Source organism: Echiichthys vipera (assembly GCF_963691815.1).
Source record: "Echiichthys vipera genome assembly, chromosome: 8".
Lineage (NCBI taxonomy): Eukaryota > Metazoa > Chordata > Actinopteri > Perciformes > Trachinidae > Echiichthys > Echiichthys vipera.
The window spans coordinates 10,999,968-11,022,784 of NC_139833.1; the positions used below are offsets into that span (position 1 = coordinate 10,999,968).

The 22,817-nt window shown below is 42.1% G+C and overlaps 1 protein-coding gene across 1 annotated transcript in view; it reads right to left on the reverse strand.

The window, feature by feature from the left end:
* Positions 1 to 22,817, reverse strand: part of grik5 (glutamate receptor, ionotropic, kainate 5) — a gene marked incomplete at its 3' end in the record, with an annotated part of 80,528 nt that overhangs the window by 56,737 nt on the left and 974 nt on the right. The gene's annotated exons all lie outside the window — the stretch shown is intronic.

A 22,817-nucleotide genomic window follows, 5' to 3' on the forward strand; every position in this document is an offset into this window, starting at 1 on the left:
GTTTTGTTATGGGTTTGCATAACATTGACACTCACCAACGGCCAGTGGGAGAACTGACAGAACAGGAGGCATGTGTGCACATGTGGGAGCATGAGTGTCCTGTATTTGTCTACGCTCACAAAATGCCTAATAAGGAGTTCACTACACATGTTACTGGTGTGTGTGTGTGTGTGTGTGTGTGTGTGTACTGGTGAACATTTAAATATAAGTGTGTTTATAAAGGTGTGTCCATCTCTGTCAGCGGTCAGAAGGCACATAGCAGTGCACTGATGGCTACGATGTGTGGATGACACCACCCGTTGACAGTGGGCTCGGAGCGAGGACGCTAGTCATAACATAACAGCAGGAAGGTGGGAGGACATCACCTCCAAGCACATACACACATACAGAGTGACACACTATGACACAGTGTTAAAGTCATATCAAGGTCATTATTTAGATTGGCTATCATCTCTGACCTCTCTCTCCATCCTCATTAGTCGGACCAGACAGCCTCTGAAGCTGCCGCGGGCCCACACACAAGATGTCACATTGCTTCATCAGCGGTACAGTAACTAATGCACACAGCCTGTAGGTTTCACTCTGCTTGTGGATGTCTTGTTGTGCCATAATTGACTGTTTGATTGACAAACAGTCTGGTGTCTTGTGATAGCCTTTTTGCTAATCTGGAACCAGGTTCCAAATAAACTCCGCATTGATCTCTGAGAATCAATTTTGCCTGCACTTTCTCAGACTGTGATTTGAAACAGATAACAGTAAGTATTATACAACATCAGGTGGTGGTCTTCACTTCAAGACTCCCGTTGTCATTGGAGGAACCGTTAGAGGTGCAGAGTGACTGGAGAGGAGGGCACAGCCTGAAGTTGGGCAATGCTTCGGAACTGACATGAGAGCCAGAAGTGGGCTCAAACAAGGTCCGTCACATTTTGGCCTCAATGTACCCCCCCCCCCCCCCCCCAAAAAAAAGATAATACTAATAAAATGCCAAAGTGAAGTCCACTTACTAGTCCTTTTAAATGTCAAATGTCCCTTGAGTATGACCTTAAAAATCAAAATGAAGGTTAAAACAAGCATTTTCTGAAGACTTCCTCTGCCCTTATCTCAGGACACCATCCGGCTTGCTTAGCCTTTAATTATTAATGTTAGCATGGGTGACAAAACATAGCAAGTCTCTCTACCTGGAGGACAGAACCTTTCATTATCTTCTTCTTTCTTTCGGCCTTTGTTCCTAATTCCATTTCTCTTTCTATTTTTTTCTTCTCCTCCCCCTTTCTCCGCATGTCTCAAGTCAATTCAGTTCAGTTCAAAGGGTCTTTATTAGCGTGACCGGCCCTGTGGCGAAATGCCAGCTCACTGAGAGGGAACGCTATGATGGAACATCAGCAAACCACAGGAATCTAAGCACCGCTACGTAAACACACTCATCAGGTGATGATCAACAATACAGATGAGAAAATCTATGTGCATGTGTGCGATCTTGTATCATACTGTATATTATAATCCAGGCTTATGTATATTTAGCAGATCAAATAATTTCATTAAGCATACACAAAAGGTAAATATGAGAGCACTCTCGCCCACACAAATGTCTAGCTTGCTTTGACTGGCAGATATATTGTGTGTTCCATGCATTAGTCATGTCTGCAAAGGAGGACGCATCCAAAGCATGCCAAGCAGCTAGTACTGGGATGAGAGAGAGAAAATAGTGATCTCTGGACTCACTGACTGTAGGAGAACAGGGGATTAGCATCTGTGACTTCACTTTAAGGTGTCTGATGGGAGGTTTTGAACCCTCAAGTTGCATCTATTGCCATCAAATACCAAAGCCAGAAATTCAAAATGTTGGCCATGGCCCAGAGGCTTTGTAACATGACTGAATAAATACTCTACAGTTACTCTACGTTTACCTCTTAAGGAGCCACGATTGTTCTGAATGAACAGTCGCCTCTCCGTGTCTCCTCGCTCCTGCCTCCCCCTTCAACTGCCAGTAGCTCCTCACAGGTCGCTGATTGGCCGGTTCACCTTTGGATTTGTGTGATAACATGATTCTCATGTGATGTTGCTATAACGCAAATAATCCAGCCTCCTACCTCCCTGAACTGATAGGTTTTAGCAAATAGCAACCACCACAGCTCAGAGTGCAGTCGCTTAGGAAAACTACTTCAATAAAAATCATAATATCCCCTTAGTAGAATAATAATTTTCAAAATCACCACCAAGAAACACTTTAGGTAAAGTACAATTAGCTATTGAGACCGACTTAATCTCTAAATATAAGTACAACAAGGAGTCAAAGCCCTGGTTTTTAAGATATGGCTGCTGTTTTACTAGCTTCAGTAAATCAATGCAACGGTTCACCTTCTTTCTTTGTTTTATACGGTCATTATTATCCGCTTCTTCTTCATCCTTCCTTATCTTTGCCTCTTTATGCCTTTTGGATCACCTGTGGTGCCATAAATACAGCCGTGCCTCTATTGGAGATTGACAAGTCCATTAGCTTAACACGCCACCAAGTTCAATCTGTCAAGCTGGTAACCTTTAAAAGGAATAGTTAAACCTGTCATGTACTGTATATATTTCCGTTTGCTTACAGACACCAACACGGTTCAAAGTCTTAATTACTGAGCTTTAAAGGTGCTGGTAGGCCTGTGGATCTTTATGCTAAGATAAGGTTAACCACCTCCAGGCTCTATCTCCATAATTAGCCAACAGACACGACCCGAAAGCGGCAAGCATATTTCCCAAAAATGTTGAACTACTGTATTCCTTTAACCCGCAACAGTCTTTAGTATGTGGGGAAAATAAAAAGTGTCCATTTAAGGTCCCTGAAAACACAAGTATTGAGTCTTTTTTAAAATCACCACTTAGATCTAAACAAATGAAGTGAACTGCATTCTGCTAGACAGGGTTATGTAGGGCAGGATTTTTAATGTGGTTACAAAATGTCAATGTGATTTTGAAACAGGTTTTCTTATCTCTAGAGAAGGACTCGTGTAACCTGACATGCCAGATGGTTTGTTTAACAGAACCATCTGAGAAGCCACCGTTGGAGACTGTTTGCAAAGGGGGCAGGCACTTTCACAAATTACCTGGCAGGTGATTGGATGAGCCATCTGTCTGTCAAGCTCTTGTCGAACCAGTTGGGAGAAGAACGAAAACATCTATTCAATCGAGAACAGCCTTCAGTGCTGTTTTTTCCCTTTTAATGAAATAATACTCTCCAGTTCTCATATAACTGACGGTATCGCAGCATCTACTCTAAACTCTTATAGAGCCATTGTCCCTGTTCTAAATGAACAGTCGCCTCAGTGTGTTGGCACACATGGCGTCCATGGTAAGGACAGCACAGTCTGAGTTTCCAGTATGTATTTGCTATTATAAGAATTGTATTTATATGAATAAGGCACTTACTTATGTTGCTTCACATTGGCTTCAAAGGCAGTTGCAGCATGGTTCAACCTGTGCAGTTAAGGTTCTTTGATCCACCACTCATGGTACAAGAGGACAAATCATGTGCTGCATGTTCTGTTCCCTCCTTTGTGACTTTATGCTGGATACTATGGCGGCTCTTGTGAATCTTCAGCTGGTAATGAGCACACACCATCCACATAATAGCCTAATGAACCCAACCAGGGGCAAACGTGGCTACACACTCTCACACAGACACACACTGCTGTCAAACATGCCATAAAACACACATGCACATACAACACCCAAGTGGTCCTTTATCCTCGGTGAGTCTCGAGCCACCTTACCTATTAAAAAACCAATCATGTTTTGCACCTGGGCCATTGACAGTACGGATTTGAAGCAGAAATTCCTGTAATCTGTTTATTTCTTGTCCTGTAAATGTTACATTTGTCATAGAAAGAACATCTTGAATACTGCTGAAAAAAACCTGAGCAGAATTTGGTAGATTGCTAATATATTGGAATAAATGGTTTGTGTCTGGCAGGTACATGTTTGTGTTAGTGTGTGTGTGTGTGTGTGTGTGTGTGTGTGTGTGAGAGAGAGAGAGAGAGAGAGAGAGGGAGAGAGAGAGAGAGAGAGAGAGAGAGGGAGAGGCTAAACAGGGCAGAGAAAGAGCACAAAGTGTGTACAAATTGTGATACAGATTCACTTTATCTCATCAATTATAACAAAAGAGATTGTCAACAAAAGGTCAAAGTGGTCAACACCCACTCTGTGTTGTCACAGTTTTTATAACAATGGAGGAGAAAGGGAGAATTCAAACAATGTGGCAAATCAGGGGGTCAACGCAATACCATGAACTCCTTGCCTGGGTCCAGACCTTCACGTCTGCTCATTTCACAGAGCTGATGGAAACTGAGAGTAAGTGGATTCTGTTTGATATCAGACAAGTGTAGACCTGTATAGTATGATCAAATTATGTGGCCTATGAATGAAAACCTTCTCAAGATATCAACAAAAGTAGCGTTTGTTGTAGAACTTATAAGCATGATTATTAGGCAAGTAGTGTTGGCATTAACATGCAATGATATATGCTACCAAGTTAGCATTCAGGTAACCCCATCTAAACTTTACATATAGCTATATCATACGAACCTGTAAATGAGAATACGTTGTGTAACAATATGGTCTTTCCTCTGGTACCACCGTTAAGCCAAATTATAATTTCTCCCCACTACTTTGTTTTCTGATTTGTAATGAGCATTACAACTTCAACTACAACACTACACTAGGGCTGTCATATTTTCTTCCAACTCCAAATTAGCATTCAAGTGTGGGTAAATATTGGATCTGGAATGATTTGTGCGTATAAGTGCAACAGGCTGTGCATGCTACTCCAGAAGGGAGCTTTGCTGAAATGCACTTTTATGTTTATTCGACTCCTCCTTTTCCTTTGTGCATTGCACTGGAAATTGTTCATCACACACCACATGGCTGCAGTTAGGAGAACTGGATAACACATTCATAGATAGCGCCCCATTTATTCCAATTAAATTTGCTAACTGAATCTCGTTGGATTCCTCCCGCGTTTGCATTTTTGGACCCTTAGAGCATGCATGCATGTTCATGACCTCTGCTGGTCGAGCTGGCTGACTTCCTGTTGACTCCCCCCAAAACAATAAAAGGATAAAAATAATTCAGTCAAATGGGTCTTCTAGACTTTCCAAATGTTATCAGATCAAATGGATCAAATTCTGGTCATACAAGGAGTAACTTTGGTGGGTTTGTGATGCTCCATAAATGTATTAATCGCTTTAAAGCTGCTCCATTTCCAACTATTGTGAAACTTTTTATGTCATGTGATGATCCTAGAAGTTGGTACCAGATACATCAACATTACACTCAAAATACTCAATTGCGGTCTTTGAATGCCAACTTTATACAGTGTATATATATATATATATATATATATATATATATATATATATATATATATACATACTTAATTGTGTCACTTCTCCAGTGTGCGTTCACAATATAATCAAACCAGCTTAGAAATAATATGTCCAGTGAAGTAGGGAGACAGCTTTAGTCTTGCTTTGCTATTACTAAAGAAACAGATTATTCTCATGCCCCTCTTAATATCAAAGTCTGACTAAATCCAAACATGCGACATAAAATTAAATGCGCCTGTCCTCAGTGACACTGTGATAGCTGACTGTAGCCCTCTAATTATCCAAGGCTGTAAATATTGTATAATTCCATATTGAGCTACACTGGGGTAACACATCCGACACTAAATACTGCTGATAAGGGATGACACACTGACGCCTCCATCTGTAGCCGCGCCCCGTGCCTCACCTTTCACCTGCCTCTCAACATGCATCATCATCATCACTCCCACACTAACACACACACATAAACCACCCAGTGTGCCATCCACCGTAATCACTTTCACACCACAGAGGGACAGAGAGAGGGGGAAGAGAAACAGAGAGAAACGGTGGCAGAGTTATTAGCTTGACATTACGCAAAATAAGGGTGTGACAGAGGAGGCAACGGGCGAATGTAGGAGAAAAATGAAGAACAGGTGAAAGGCAGGGAATGAGAGCGAAGCTAATAAGACCGACAAGCATGAGAGAAGGAGAGAAAAAAATGGATGGGCAGTCGGCGCTCACATAAGAGTCAGGATGTGGAGACATGGTGAGGGCAGACAATGAAAATCAACACCATTTAATTTTTAGTTAAAAGAGAGAGTGAAAAAAAGAGAGAAGAATTCCTTAATGGTCGAGGAAAAAAGAGCAATAGATAGAACATGCCTGGAGGATATCGCTATATTTATACTCTACTATACCATTATTTATTTATTTCTCTCTCCCCCCTGCTCCCTTTGACGGGCCTGATTTTTAATAACATGCATATCTTTGTTCTCCTTTTTCTTGATTAAGGGATGGAGATGGGAAAGAGAGTGCCTCAGGGGCCAGTGCAGACCACACTCCTGCTCGATGGAGGACAAATCTCGATCCTTTGCTTCCTTCCGACAATCCCTCCATCCTTTTCCCCACTCCTTCTACACACACTTCATCCCTTCCCCCTCCGCCCTGTGCATCTCCATCCTACCATAAGCATTCCCTCTTGCTTTCTCAGTCTTGACTTCTCTCTCCTCCCTCGTCCTGGGTAGCTTCCCTCTGCTCCTCCCTAACTCCCTCGCTCCCTCGTTCCCCCCTCTACACGCCCCTCATCTTCATCTCATCAACCACTCTCTGCATCCATTATCATTTACATAGGAGGGCCTCTACTCCACACCTCTACTTATTCATTTTGTGACAATAGCTCACAACCTGAAGCCAATCCTTCTGTATTAGAGCTTGAAAATATGGTTTGAATCAATAACAGGATACCAATCGTCCACATGTTAATTTGGTGTCACAATATATATGCACAATCACATATGAAATGGTCAAATTCATGTCCAAGAATAGCTCTTAGTCTCTTCTCTAGTAACGCATCATTACCTATTACATAGTCCTCAAATCAGAGTAATTCAGGAACCACTCATTAGCGATTCGTTAATCATCAGGTTGTTGCTCAGTGACTACTCGTTTTTGTGTACCATATTGTCAAGTGCTACGGATCATTTCATACGCCAGAATCTTTAACAAAGAAATAAAAAGCTTTGTGCACTTAATGGCTTTGCAAGATTAGATGTCACTCTTTGTAAAAGAGCTGAATAAATAATTCAAAGTTTCCTTTCCCCCCCTGCATCACCTCCCTTCTCCTGTCCTCCCTCTTCTCTGCTCCTCCAACTCATCCTGCTGGTAACAACCCAATCCTCCAGCCTCCCTGGCATATTAACATGACAGCCGTCAGCACCTCTGCGCAGCGTGGCCTTTGCGCTGAGAGTCTGAAAGGATGCACGGATGCCTGTGTATCTGCAAGGATGTGTCACGGCACGTGTGGTTCAGTCAAGAGTGTGGGAGTTATGAGTGCAACCACACAGTCCATGCATGAACACTTAATTTATAGTGGAGAGTTGTGCTTTTTGGAGCAGTGTGCTGCTTTTTGTTTTATTGCGACTTTAACTCAACCACTTTAATTTGACAGCTCATATGTACCTGTTACTCTCCATAATACATTTTTAATCACATTGTTAAATGTGATGCAGTGGTATGGATTCAACTGCCAAACTGTTTAGAAAGTGCCTGTGGTTAAAATAAACTACCAGTTACAATGTTAAATGCTGCTTATATTTCATAATAAGTGATAAATCGCAATATTGTCTAATGAAAGGGACACATTTGCATAATGAGTTATTTTGTCTATGTAAGTATATTTTGATTTCTATAGTTTTGGCTGTCTTTGGTTGGAATTTACTGTCAGTGGTGTAATAGAGGTTAGAAAGTGGTTCCAATGAAAAACGGTTTACTGTGTGGATCATCCAAAGTTATTGAGACATTGTTTCTGGAAGGACACTTTGGTGCTGGATTTTCCAAAGGCAGTATTTTATTGCTGTGAGCACTTAAAGCAAAATGTGATTCACCAACATAATATTGAGGTGGAAGCTATCTTCTGCAAGAGGAAACATTTGAAAGGCAGGCATTTTGTGAGTAAGTTTTTGTGATTTTGCTACTCCTATTTAAGTAACAGACTGCCTTCATTTCCACTTTTCGACATGTACCTTGGCAAGCATCACCACAGTAACCAAACCCAGACAGGCTTCTGCCTAGCTTGATCAACGCTTTGTTGCCTGTAATCAGCTGCTGTAACTAAATATGCGTGTGTGCGTGTGTGTGTGTGCGTGTGTGTGTGTGTGTGTGTGTGTGCGTGTGTGTGTGTGTGAATGCATTTTTCCTCTATGAATGAGTTCAGAGGACTTTGTGTCTACAAAATGTACGTCTCTGTGTCATATCACATTTAACGCATCACTTCACTCACCACCCATTGTGCTGTGCAAAATTCTTAATACCATGATGATTTCTTATTATCACTCCTTTCTTTTTGCCATCTCGTGCTATCTGTCCCACTGTGACGCATTTTTCTCTTCCCCCCCTTAAGCCTGTAACACCCGTACACACACATACACATTGCAGTTGTGCTGACAAGGATATTCTTCCTTCCGCATGAGCCTTCTCCTCTAAGCTTATGGTCAGGACAGAGCATCCACGCACCAGTAACAGCTTAAAGACTGGATCTCTGGAATCAACAACTACACAAACATGTGCACACAAGCAAATACACACAGATACATAGTAACGCATGCGCTTTATTTAATTTACATTATTCTTCACCTTCTCTGGAAGCCCCTGTTTTCCCCCACAACACTTTCTAATAGCCGTCTTTCCCTCCCTTGTTCCCTCCTGGAACAAAGGTGAAGGGCACAGAAAAGAGCAGATGAGGGAGGGAAAGAGAGGGAGACTATAATGGTGATGTTTTTCAATTGGGTTGATTTATGGCTGGCTGTTACCATTATTTTACCATTTACTCGGGTAGGCTGGAGGAACCAGGCTGACCGGAGGGGGGATAGAGAGTGGAAGAGGGAAAAGGCAAACACCATGGCCACAGGAAACATCGAGTATAGGTTGGACACAGTGAAGAAGAATGCAGCTTTTAGAATGAAGAGAACCAAGGTAGAGAATGACAGAAAAGAAAGGAAGAATAAAGAAGTGAGTGGGAGAGAGATAAAGAGAGGCAGAGGGGACTTAATGAATGTAAAGGCTATAACAATGAGGTGAGGTAAATTGTCCATTAACTCAAGAGTTTCTCATGCGTGTGTTGCTTCACCATAACATTCCAATTTAGCAGGTTACACTCTGATGCTTCCCAGGCCAGAGACATGCAAAACGTCTAGTTACTAAAGTGAGACAGAAGGGAGCGATTGAGGCGGACAGATAAGAGTGGGACAGAGGAGAGGAAGGAGAAGGTAGAGTACGACAGACAGAGAGAGAGAGAGAGAGAGAGAGAGAGAGAGAGAGAGAGAGAGAGAGAGAGAGAGAGAGAGAGAGAGAGAGAGCAAGACGGAGGAAATGTAGTGGTGAAGGAGAGATAAGGAGAGAAGATAGTAAAGCCAGAGGAAATATTGAAAGTTGAGAAAGAGGGAAAGGACAAATGGATAATTCAGCCGGAGAGGAGGAAATTCACAGGGGGAGGGAGATAGCATTAGTTGTTCAGATACGGAGGGAGATAGCCACTGCACAAGGACAGGATCGAGATTTCAATACAGACCCGAAAGGAACAGAGAGCACCGCATTATCACACAGCAAGAAACACAATTATTACTTTCGACAGCCCCTGAGAGAGTGGGACACGAAAACAAAGAGTGAGCCTGGGCAGCCATGATGCTCAACAAATAACACAACAATTTGGTGTCAGGAAGGGTGCGCGCTGGATGGGAGGTTAATCCGTTATAATTGGTCTGTGCAATCACAGCGATGAGGAGGATAATGACAGCAGGGACAAAATGACTTCTAACTCTGATGTGGCCTAACTGGCTAAATTAAGTCTGTCACATCAATGTCATTAAAGTTATTCAACAATGCATATCAAATGTCACATATCAATTAATTTTTAATGAGTAGAACAAGTGGTAAGCGATAGATAAGGCACCTCATACTACAGAATATTTGCACACAGCAGCGTAGTGACGGCAGGACTCTGGCAGCGTTTCCATACCGTAAACCAAACACAAAGAGACACCTGTCATTAGCACTTATAATGAGTGGATTTGGTGTCTAAGTAGCTTGTAGTGCTGTGCAAGGACAGCCACACATACTTCTTCAGCACCTTAGCCGCTAGCATGACTTGGACTATTACGTTTCTGGCCACTATTGTAGGAGGACAACATTTATTTGGCCTGAGCAGTTTTGACAGGTGTCAAGTTGAAATAACACATCAAGAAATCATTAACAGTTCAAAGGCTCCTTTCATAAGTTCAGCCAAGAGTCATACAGCTACGATAGTACTGTTTTGTTTAACTGTTTATGAATGCCATGAGTGTGTACATACATGTTTGTGTGTGTGTGTGCTTTATGTGTGTGGTACATCTGTGTATGTGTTTGGATGCTGCCAAAGTGTGTAGGAAAAGGAAGACAGACAGTCACAAACGGTATAAAAAGGATTAGCTCACTATAATGGAGGAGCTGTCAAATGCCTATAAGACCAAAACACATTTCCCCTCCCGTCTCCCGTTAACTGATGTTAATCTCGACGCAGATCCGCCTCAGAAAGACTTAAGGACTGTTACTGATTCCTCTAATGCTTTCAGATGAACCCTACACTCTGACATGTTCAGTCCACAAGAAAGAAAAAGTGCATAGCCTTTATCACTGAAGGAAAGGCAGTTGAAACTGTGTATTCCACCGTGAGTGATGTGGGGGAGGGTTGGTTATGCAGAGGGTTATTCATAACCAGCAGCCTGCCATACTGGAGGCCATCAAACTTCAGCGAGTGTATTAGTAGTTCACCAGGCATGGTTTCTAATCACACCACCGCTGCACAGGGCTGCATTGGCTCATAAGGTGCTAGTTCATATTCCAAGCCTTGGGGGAGCACTGGGTTAATATTCTAAGTGCCTATAGATGAGTTATGATTTGGAGTGGAAATGCAGGAAGAATTATGTAATTTGCACAATCAGCAGTAATAGTCATTATCATCAGCTTGTTTCCAGCAACTGAAAAATGTATAACCTCTCCGTGCAAAATGGTATTGCAGTGGAATTAATGGTTTTCTTAATAAATGTACTGACAAAATAGTATCATTAAGTAGTTGACAACATAATTGGTAGGTTATTTTAAAATACTGACAAATGAATAGATAATACAGTACCAAAGATGATCTAAGATGTTTTTATGTCGACATGGTGCAGTTCAGCTTTGTGGAATTTTCTTTTCAATTAGTGCCTCAATTCTTTCTCATCAGTGCATGCACAATTAAACAAGAGTTAAAATGATAAATAGCACCGGATGAACTTGCAGCACTTTTCAGTGCAGTAAATGATCGTGGCCACAGTTCTTTTCCACATGGCCTCTTGGTCTCTAATGAGCCTCACACCTTCAGCTTTGCTTTGCTCGAAAGCAAACATTGCTGATGTTTATTCATGATATGCCAATATGTGCCACTTCAAAAGATTGTCCGGTTGGCACTTTCAAGAGAGTTGCTCTCTTCCCCTCTCTCTCTCTCTTACTGAGTTACAGTAGCTCTCCTTTGGCCCAGCCTGCTGCACCTGTTACCCTGCCAGGGGTTGAGCTTTATTTACCGTAAAGCTTTCACACAGATAAACACAGCAACTCAGCACCTGCAGTGCATGCACACACACGAAGACAAAAGCACACTCTTAGATATGGCTTATGATCACAGCGAGACAAAACATGGTTCTAGGCTACCCTGTTTGTTTGACTGCTGTCTTTCTTTTCGTCGATTGTTCTTTCTCAACACACGCTTTTCTTCCACCTCATTTTTGATTGCCTCCCTTCCATCCACAATCTATTCTCTGCAGTGGCCTGAGTCGAGGTGGTGGTCGGAGGAGGTGGGGGGAGAGGAGAGGATAGGATAGGGAGAGTAAGTCCAGCCCCCCCCCGCCTTCCTGACGGCTAATCGATGTGTTTGGGTTTCCCCCTGTGGCTGTGGCCCAGGCGCCTTGAAAGGTGAGCCCAACAGAGCTTTTGGCTTCCTCCATGAGGGCACAGAGAAAACCAGCCGCCCTAAGCCTGGCAGATTAGCTAGCCAGTGGAGGACTTTACACCTTTCTGCTGAGCTATCGCTTCCTATCTACTCTCCCCCATACCTCCTCCCCTCTGCCTCCAACACCCCCTCACTACAGAAGCCTTGGAGGATACGGTTGTAGACACACTTTCCTTTATTTGCATATTTATGAATTTGGGTTTTCTCTTAAAATGGATAATTGTACAACAGTATTTAAATATCAAAGCCTTAGTGGGAGAGTAAATCACATTGCTATTATAAATGGCCTGATCTCCCGTGAAAGTTGCCCTATGTTCTCACTGCTTCAGAAGCAACACTGAGTGAGATGGATACATGGTGGCAGCAAGGATGATGGCCCACAGGTAAGCATTTAGGTGAATTACGTACACACACACACACACACACACACACACACACACACACACACACACACACACACACACACACACACACACACACATACATGCAGACATTCACAAACATTACAACAATCCAAATGGCACATTGATCTCTGCAGCAGCATGGCTCAACAGGCCTGATTGCCAAGTGAAAACAAAGGCTGCATGTACAGTGCTGACAGACACCATCAGTCACAGATAGCCTGCGGCAACAATGATTACCTGCTTTATGTAAATCCATTGAGCAATAAGGCAGGTTATCCCCTTATGAGATGCCGTTGTTATTATTGTGGACAAGATATGACCAGCAAGTGCCACCGGCCAACTGCTTGCCACTGATTATGTCCCATTGAGACTAGATGGCTAAATTGGAAAACGGTGATATCAGGGGCCGAGATCACACAAATCTTCAGGGCAGTGCAAGTGATAACTATTTGATTGGTCCTCATTTGTCAGAGTGGGCAAAGGTCTGACAGTGTCAGGTAAACAAAGAATCTCCATTGGGGAAACATATTACTACTAATTACAAGCCCAACGTCTTTTTTGTGATGTATTATGTAGATTATTCGGTACCGTTCAATTTGCTGTGTGTAATGTAGGGGGTCGTTTGTATTTCTGACATGGAGAATTCACAGAATTACTCATTAGCGTTCGTTACAAATGGCGCAGACTATACGTTAAAAACCCTACTGTACGCTCACTGCCTAGCATCAAACGCTGCACAGACAAAAGGCAGTAATTGGTCGGCACAGTGGAGCATTAGAAAGAGTGATCAGCCCATTCTCATTCCCAGGCCATAAAATGCCTAACCTGAATCTCGCTAGATGAATTACGTTCCGCCTTGCTTCCGCCTAGCTCCACTAATCCATCAGGGATAACTCCATAGGAGTGGGATTTGGGGACCACTATAAACGGGTCGAGCCAATCAGGACCGCCAGCCGGGATTTTTATAGAAGTGACGTCGCGGAGAAGCGACTATTTCAGACAACGGCTCTAAAGGCTTTTGTTGTTGGAAATTATTTTCTCCCTTCTTCTGACCGGGTTTAGCAAAAAGCTTGATCTATCAAATGGCTCCGCAGGTAGTGGTAGTGTCACAGGTTGTTTTCGATGCGAGTGGTTGAAGTACCACAACAATAAAGATGACGGACAAGTGGTTTATCCAATCATATGCAAGGATTTTTGATACGGCCCAGCCTTCTAAACACCTCTCCTAACACACCGGGATTTTAACTGTAAATACATCTGTGGCAATATTAGTCGCTCAGAGAAAGTGCTCCAGAAGTAAGTGCAACACAGTCGGCTTAGGGAGGTCGGGTTGGTGGAGGGGTCATACAAATACAGGACATTTGTGTCCCTTGTCTCACTTCAGTTACGTTACAAACACAATTATTTTATCAATCAATCAATTAATTATACTTTATTCATCCCCTCCATGATCTTCCGTCACCCTAATGGTGTTCCCTTTGTTTAAAACAGTCGCAGTTTGACGTGCAGGGCTAGCCAGTGTGCCAAGTGACAGCAAGAGGATCCTGACAAAGCATATATGATGTGCTCAGATGAGAATGGGTTGGACTTACTTTCCTATGGTGGCCAGACGACTCAAACTGAATGCTAATGTTTCTCTGTTTCTTCTGAGTGTTTAAAGAGATTTTATGCTGATTTAAATCCAGTTCTGTGTCATGGCAATGTGAGCAGTGTGTAATAATGAAGTGCTTGGCAGAAATTCCTGTGGAGTGCAGCATAGATAATGATAGCCAGATGATTTCCGCGACAGAGGTAAGCCAAACTGTTCATTAATACACACTGCCGGCACACAGACCTAGACTAAAATGGGTACAGTATCCCTTTGAATTTAAACATTCCCCATATCCTTGTGTTTAAAGTCAAATTAAAGTCAGTATAGCACCTGGTATATCATACCTATAATTTATTCATAACCCACAATTTGCTCACTAAAACCCAATGCTTAACAGCTTTAATCTTACATCTTTTAAGTACCACACAATATGTTGCGTCCCACATTTTCCTACTGACTTTCTTATATTATTTTCTACTACTGATCTGCAAACAGCAGTGCTGAGGGCAAACTGCAGGTGTCCATAGGCAGGAGGTATCACCTGTGTGGATCGGCAGAGTATCTACTCTCTCAGATGAGAGCAAAGAATGTTCAATGAGGCGTCTATGCCTCTCAGTATGACAGAATACACTACATTGATTCTGGCAGCTACCACACACCAGCGCTAACATGACAATGGCTGAATGTGAAAATTAAGCCCCCCCCCCCACACACACACACACACACACACACACACACACACACACACACCAAAATAGGGTTTCATCACAGGGATATATGAACACACATGGGCAGCACAATACGGCTCTTGACAGATCACTCAATTTAACAGATGGAGAATACGCCTATGCAACATTTACATTGCACATACACACATGTTATGCATAAACATGGCAAACACAGGCTACATGAGGTGTCCATGTATAAACAGACATACACACACACAAAAAGACAAGCTGCTCATCATTCTTCTTGTGTAATCATGCATACACACATAGCCTTTTGTTTTCAGGTGACTATAACATTGCTGGGTTTGGTGCATGTGAAAAATGCACTGCAGCAGTTGGAGATTCAGAGAAAAGCACAAGATAAATTACTTGAGATTTAGACTTTGATTCCTGAGCAAGTGAATAGCTCAGGAAGACTTGAAATAAAGACTGGTCAAACAACTCTGTGGATTACATCAAGTACCACTGAAGCAGAGACAAAAATAGTTTTTCATTTTAACTGAGCCTCTCGGATGATGCACTGCTATTGTTTGGCTTAAGTGAAGCAGAAAAGTATCGCCTTCAGGAAGGTGTCAAACCATTTAAAGAGTTGCTTTGCATTAGCAAAGCATTTTTACTTTATGTCACACACACTTCCATATGAGCCTAATTACAGCCAACACTTCCTTCACTGGGTGTCGGAATATACGCAAGCTAACATTTCACATCTGAGTTAATGTGAAAGTTATACCCCAAGAAGGCAATGATGCAGATAATATTGTGCTATTTCCTGACATTTCTGTATATGTGGTTGCAGTAGGGGGCAGCGGGGGTGGAGGTGGGGTGGGGGTTTGTCATCGCAGTCAAGTTTTGACTCGGTAGAAAAAATCCTGCCATCATTTTTTAAGCACATAAAAACCACACAGTTACAAAAACAGTTAATTACATCTGTTGTTTTTTGGGAAATTCAGTTATCATGACATTTGGAGTATTTATATTTAATTGAGTTAATTAAATATCAAGCCGTTTAAAATCCGGTAGTAGCCCATAATCAACTGCTGCATCACCATTTGGACCGAGGCAGCTGAGCTGGAACTGACTCGCATGTTAATGCATCTGATTGGTGGAGTTGATTACAGGCGCTTGACTCACAATCCCAAAATACCAGTGTTGTGGGGAAAATGAGAGACAGGGCAAAACATGGTGCCTTAGACGATATTTTAGGGGCAAGAAGCAGAGACAACATCTTTTGTATTTAAGACACAATTTATGAGGTCTTTGGCATGGAAATCATTTTTAATCACCAATTTCATTATGAAGCACAATCTTGATTTTATGTTTTAACTGGAACTTGGCTGGACCGAGATAACAGTGCTGCAGTTCTTATTGAGGCGACCCCTCCCAGCTTGAGTTTTATGGGTGAAGCATAAGAAAGAGGTGGCTAGGTTGCTATTTCATTTAATAATCCCATCCAGTGCAAGTAGATGTGTTATGGGAAATAAACCCCTTCTAAATATGTTGCTCTTCAGCTGAATTCCTCGTGCTGCACCTGAATACATAACTAACACAGCTAACTTTTTAGTCAATATCTACAGTCTCACAGTAGCACAGATAATTGAAAATAATTAAATATTTTACCATAATTATACAGACAACAACACAGATATATATATATAGCAATATCACCAGGTGACTAAGGTCCCATACAAGCACGGAGTCTGAATCGCTGATTAAAAGTAAGCGCTAACCTCTAATCGCTAACATTAAAGGTATTGTACTCAAATTACCGACATTTTGGGACGGCCCTTTGTGTCTGATACCGATGAACAAGGCCCTCATATCAAAACAAACACAGAAACTTGGATTACAACACACACAGAGAGAGCGAATCTTCAATAGCCAAGGCCAGTCCTTTTTTTCATTGTCACTTCTGGTCTTAAAGTCATAATCCCTAAGAATTGATATATCTTGTTTCTAGCGGCCTTTGACGGAAAGATGTAATTACAGGCGAGCCTGTTCTTTCAGAGCCCTCTATCTTTTCACGCTCACAGTTGCTATGTGTTGACTTTTTGCTCTTTCGTTAACTTTATTGACACGCACTAACCTCTCTACTTCTGGTCCGCCCCCTATGTTATAAGTAGTTGGAAGTTCCCGATTTCCAATTACAATGAAATGCAGCATAACCGTGCGCCGCATTTAAAGATAGCGAGGAAATGTCGCCGCAGACTCATTGTTGGAAATACTTGGCAAAGAGGCAACAAGTGCTTTCATTAGTGAGTCATATGATCAATCACCATGGTTTTAACTCACTCTTTGATAGATAGCAGAACCCCTTTAAAGAACACAAACCGGGCCAGATATCTATAAATAAATAAAATATATTTTAAAATCAGCATTAAGACAAAAAAATCAGCCTGCTATCACTTAAACAAATTAAAGCAGGAGGATTTAGAAAAACGTGTCCATCTTCAGTAGGCTCAACTACTATAATGCTGTCTTTACAGGTCTCTCTAAAAAGTCGATCAGACAGCAGCTGCTGAGTGTTTACTAAGGCCAGAAGAGCAGATCACAATTGATTTTAAAATAAAACTATTTATTTAGGGTCAAAATACGTATATTTCTGATCGGTTGCTCCATTATAAACAACCCAGACCTCAGATCGTCTTGGACTGGTCTGCTTACTGTCCCGGAGTCTGGGACAAACCCCCATGAAACCTGAGTCTCAGTTCCTTTAAATCAGTTACCCCATTTTTATTAAGTTCACTTTGGGATTATTTATTCATATCTTGCATCACACTGTAATTTTTATTTGACTGTTTGATTTGTCTCGTTCTTTCTATTTATTCTATTTTTTTTAATACTTTTTTATTTTGTTTTAGTATATATTTTTTTGTTTTAGTCTTTTTAAATTGCCTTGTAGTTCTTTTTTTTTTATCTCACCTTATGCAAAGCACTTTAAATTTCCTTGTTGATGAAAGGTTCAATACAAATAAACTTACCTTAATGTGCTATATATCAGTAGGCTGCAGATTTGGCTATTTACAGTTTTCATTAAGGAATGCTGGAAAAACCTGGGTGGGTTGCTGGCTAATTGAGGCGATAAAAGTCCCCAATGCGTGACAACTTCTTGCTAATTGAATTAACATTTTTACTGATTATTTAACAAAGGATGACTGCATCTGCTGACATCTGCCCAGGTGGGAAAACATCAAAAATAAGGATAGTTTAAAAACAACTTCTGATAATAATACAAGAGATAAAAACTTCCAGGTGAGTGATTTCATTATAGAAATCCATTCATATGACATAAATGCTTTGACTTGACATTACTTCATCAACATCCTAGAAAGACATATATGTATAATTTTCCAAAGAAAGTGTTCAACGCTTAAGTTGAGATGAAACTCAGTCATGAATATGAGCTAAAGTGCAAGTGGTGTAAACAACAACAACAACATCAAGACTCCCGTGCAAGACAGCAAGTTGTATAGTTTGAACAGAGAGAGAGACACAGGGGTGCGTGGCTGGGTCAAACAAACACACGATTTACACCCAGGAGACCACTGTTAACGTCCTGTGTGAAAACCAATAAAAGAGAGGGAGACACATCTGGCAGGAGATCTGCTCTCAAATGAGTGCGCTTTTCTATTTACTCATTCTTTCTTATTCATGAAAGCACAAATTGTATCTTATGTCCAAGCAAAAGTGGTCTGCTTATTAGGATACAAACCATTTTCTCATAAAAAAAAACACAACAGTGAAACACCTTATGTGAGGAGGAATTGAAAGGGACAGCTGTTCTCATAGAGGAGGAAAGGCTTTGTTTGCCGTGCGATTCATGAGGCGATTCATGAAGGGATAAGAGGCGATACCTGTAGATATCATGATGAGTGTCATTATTACCCTGTCAGGAAAAACTGCAGCTCAGCAGGGGCCACAGTGAAACATTAAAATGTAAAACAGACTCACTAGACCAAGGCTGACAGCACTGGTACCTGAATGACTTTTGAACCATTGTTTTCACAGAAAAGCTATTATGTAGAAATGTACAATTGGTTGACTAGTTCAAGACTGCTTCAGCTCAGACCTACTGTAATAACACTGTATAAATAATGGGGTTTCAAACATCTTCACAAAGAGGCTCCCCGAGCAGACACATATAATTTGCAATTGTTTATACTGCGTTGACTAACAATAATGATATCTGATCACAACAGCCAATTCTATAATATGCCCTGAAGTAACAGTAATATTAACCCCCTCAGGCATCCTCAGGGGTCTGCAGACGGGTTTGATCCGTGAGTGCAGTATGACACCCCCCTGCTGAGACTCCATTTTTCAGCTACGGCTCTGTCTGCTTGGTAACTAATTGGATTAAAAGGTGCACTCTTGTACTCTGTTCTCTTGATACATGGAATGACACCATTGACCGATAAATATGGTTATTACCCGTGAGGCTGGCAAAGCGCTGTAAGTGTCGAATATTTTTGCACAGTGCAGTAAAATACATCTGTATTTTTGATTTGAGTTACATTTACAAAGTAAAAGAAAAACAACTGTGAATATACAATACATGAAGTTTAACAGTCAAACTTCTGACTCTCTGTCTGGCTAATTCTAAAGAGTTTGAATCATTTTATCATGTGATTCAATGGTAATTCTGCCTACAAACAAGATTCCCCCTTGTGGTGCAACAAAGGCCGCATTTCATTAAATACAACAACTGAATGAGGCAAGCTGCACCACAGCTGAAGCCTAAAACGTGATGAGCTCAATGACATAAGCAAACCCTCTGGTGAGAATCAAGAATCTGACATGGAACTTAATGAGTAGTCATGCCACCATGAAAACAACACGCAACACTACCCAGGATGCCTTTCACAAGCCTTGCCATATTCTCTCTTGGGCACGTCCCGAAATGACCTCAAAACAAGCCCTTCAGCCTTTGTTACTTACACACTAGCGGTGAAACATTAAAGCTGTGACGTTCTGATCCTCAGCCAGCCAGCTGATTAGGACAAGCCAGGTCAGGACTGATCACCTGCGCCTCAGACCGCATTACAATTACACTGATAGAATACTGACCTTTTCTACTAATGCTAATGCAGACGAGTGTCACTGCCTCCTTTATTGTTGTCCTGAGTGTATCTACTGAAGCACTAAATATCTAGAATACAGCTAAAATACACAAAGCGGTTACAGTAACAGTACACATATACAATTGACAAATCACACTTCCACCCGGATCACACACATTATACACGTTGCTTTTATCTTCTTGCAATCCAATCTTAATGACTCCATTAACTGAGAGGCCATTAGCGGCATTCACTTTATGGCCATCCAAACAGCCCAGCTGGGAGCACATTACGGAAAGGGCATGTGTGTCCTAATGTCCATTTCTTGTCAGTCTCCTCACACACACACACACACACATACACGCACACGCACACACACATCTACACACAAACACACTCACTCAATCTTCCCCCAAGGCCAGCTAGCCTGAAGCAAGCAGGAGTGGACAAACGACAAAGCAAACAGGGCCATTTTTTGTGCTCCATTAGGCAATGAGGAGCAAAGGTTTAGTGCAGGCTGCAGTGCCTCGCACTGGTGGTCAAGCGGCGGAGGACTGAAGGCAGAAGAAACTGAAGTGCTGCTCAGTGTTAGAAGAGATCTCATAGCCCAAATTAGCCTGGCTCTCCTTGGAACAGGGGCTGTCAGAGACACTTCAGGGGTGAACTACCACGCAGGAGGCATCATGGTACATGATAGCAGAAGCCAGTCACAGAAAATTATGGATTCAGCGTTGATAACTGTGTAACAATTATCTATTCCTGCGTTAACACTGAATTCATACCTTTTTGAGAAGCGTGAAGCATTCCCTGTTTCATTACAACACGGTTAAAGAAATAACAGCTTCGGTCCACCTTTGAAGAAAGAACAGCTGTTCCCACCAAAGAACTGTAAAATAATTTATGATGCAGACGCAGTATGTTTGCCCAAACAGTCAGCGGAGAATCATCAAGGAACCAAATTGTCAATTTGAACGAGCAAATAAAAAATCTACGCCAGCAATTTAAAAATGTAACCCACAGGGATGATGGGATCACTGATCTGAGAAAACCTAACTGGTAACAAACAGGGGCAATAGAAAGCCGGGAAACCGAACACGAAAGATTATCTTGTGAACCGTGCGCATTTCTGCCACAATTTAAGTCGAGTGGAATGATTGGGGCGTACTGTACCAACACTGTGAAAAACACTTAAAACAGTAAACCGAATGACAAAAACATATAACTGATTATTTGGCACGTCCCCTCTCCATATTGCCTTTCTGTTTCTGCATGTCTGGACTCACTGAGCCGAGTGCATGTGATTCAACATGGATGCTTCTTGACTGGAGCTGTACTGGTTCTACTCTGTGACTCATGCAGTCATTTTGTGACTGCGGGGCTCAGCTGGGGAGGGCCTGGGGGCAGAGTTCATTTAATGCCACTGAAGCAACTACATGACATGACATGTACATGAAACCTCCACTAGATGACATGTGCTGTGGAGGAACAGAAACTGAAATGAACTACTTGCAGTAGTCTGGGGCGGTTTTAAGCTGCATATGTGTGTCATATTTCATTGGTTCTGTTTTTTTGCACACCGCTCTGGTTTGTTAATTGTTACTCTAGTACTATACCATCTATGCTAGATGCGTCTTTTCTGTTTCCTGCTCCAAGCTAATCTTTAGCTCTGCAGGCAAATGGTTTCTCCTGCTGAGAAGAGAGTGGATATACTCCACAGATCATAGAAGGTTTGAGCCCAACCCAGCCCTGATATTAGCTCACTCCCCTGGAAGCAGTGGGTTTCTGATGGTTGTACTTTACTTCCACTGAGTAGAACTGGACAGCGTTTTCTGCTGCCTGCTTGTTTTTCCCCCTCTCCAGAGGGGTGTGAGACCATTTATCAGCTACCAGAAGAACATGTATCGATGTGCAACACAGCCTGGGAATTCAGCTTTTATTACACTTTAAACTGCAAGGTCAACTTGGCAGGAATCCGTGTCAAAGCTGTCAAGCGTGAAAATATGAAACAAATAGCCCACGCAGAGGATGCGGTGTAAAACATCGAGATAAGGGGCAGCCGTCTCACCATGAGAGCCTTAGTTTATGTTCACACATGTGGAATCAGGTAATATATCGAGAGGTTTCCCTGTTAGCTTGTTTTTGTAGTCCTTTTTGTAGCTGACAGCGCAACATTAACAACTGGAGAAAATAAAAGGCAAAATTTACGCCACATGATTGAACATAATGATAGCATCCATAAATTTGAGAGGTAAGACCTGGGCAACATTATTTTTGCCTTCGTCTTTTTATTTATGGCCACTTGTCATATTAAAAATCACATGTCTTTTCACTTTCACTCTACAGCGAGCAGAGAAGCCATGTTGTGAAGCACGGGCCCCTGTGACAGTGCAATGTAGGCAGTACTGTCATGCCTTTGATGCCATCATATGCCAGTCCTCCTCTCTTCTCTGGGTTCTCTGACAGTGACAAAGGGGATCGGCCGCTGTGTGTTATCAGTGTGCAGCTGCAGTAATCGTATTATTTAGTAATCTTAATTCTGAGGGGCTGACCAACAGTGTGAACAAAGCGGGGCCTTGCTAAGCCCATCAGAGTGCTCCCATGGAGCAGAGGTCTTTTCCTGCTCCGCGGCCCCTCTAGACTCACACGCTCCCTTTTCCCCCTCTGTTTCTCACCCTCCCTCCTCTGTTGATTTCTGTCTCACTCTCTCATTCCCCTTCTGCTCTTGTTCTTCAGTCTCCAGAATGTTTTCCATTCTCTATCTCTCTCTCTCTCTCTCTCTCTCTCCCTCTTTTTTTTTTCCTTCCTTCACCCTTCCAATCTTTCTGTCCCTGTAACGCTCCAAGCTGGGAGTTTGTGTAATGGCGTTATTCACAGTTCATTGGTCTGTTTGAAGGGACTATCTTGATTGAGCGTCTCCCGGTGCAGGGCCTGGTGACTGGGAGTGTATAAA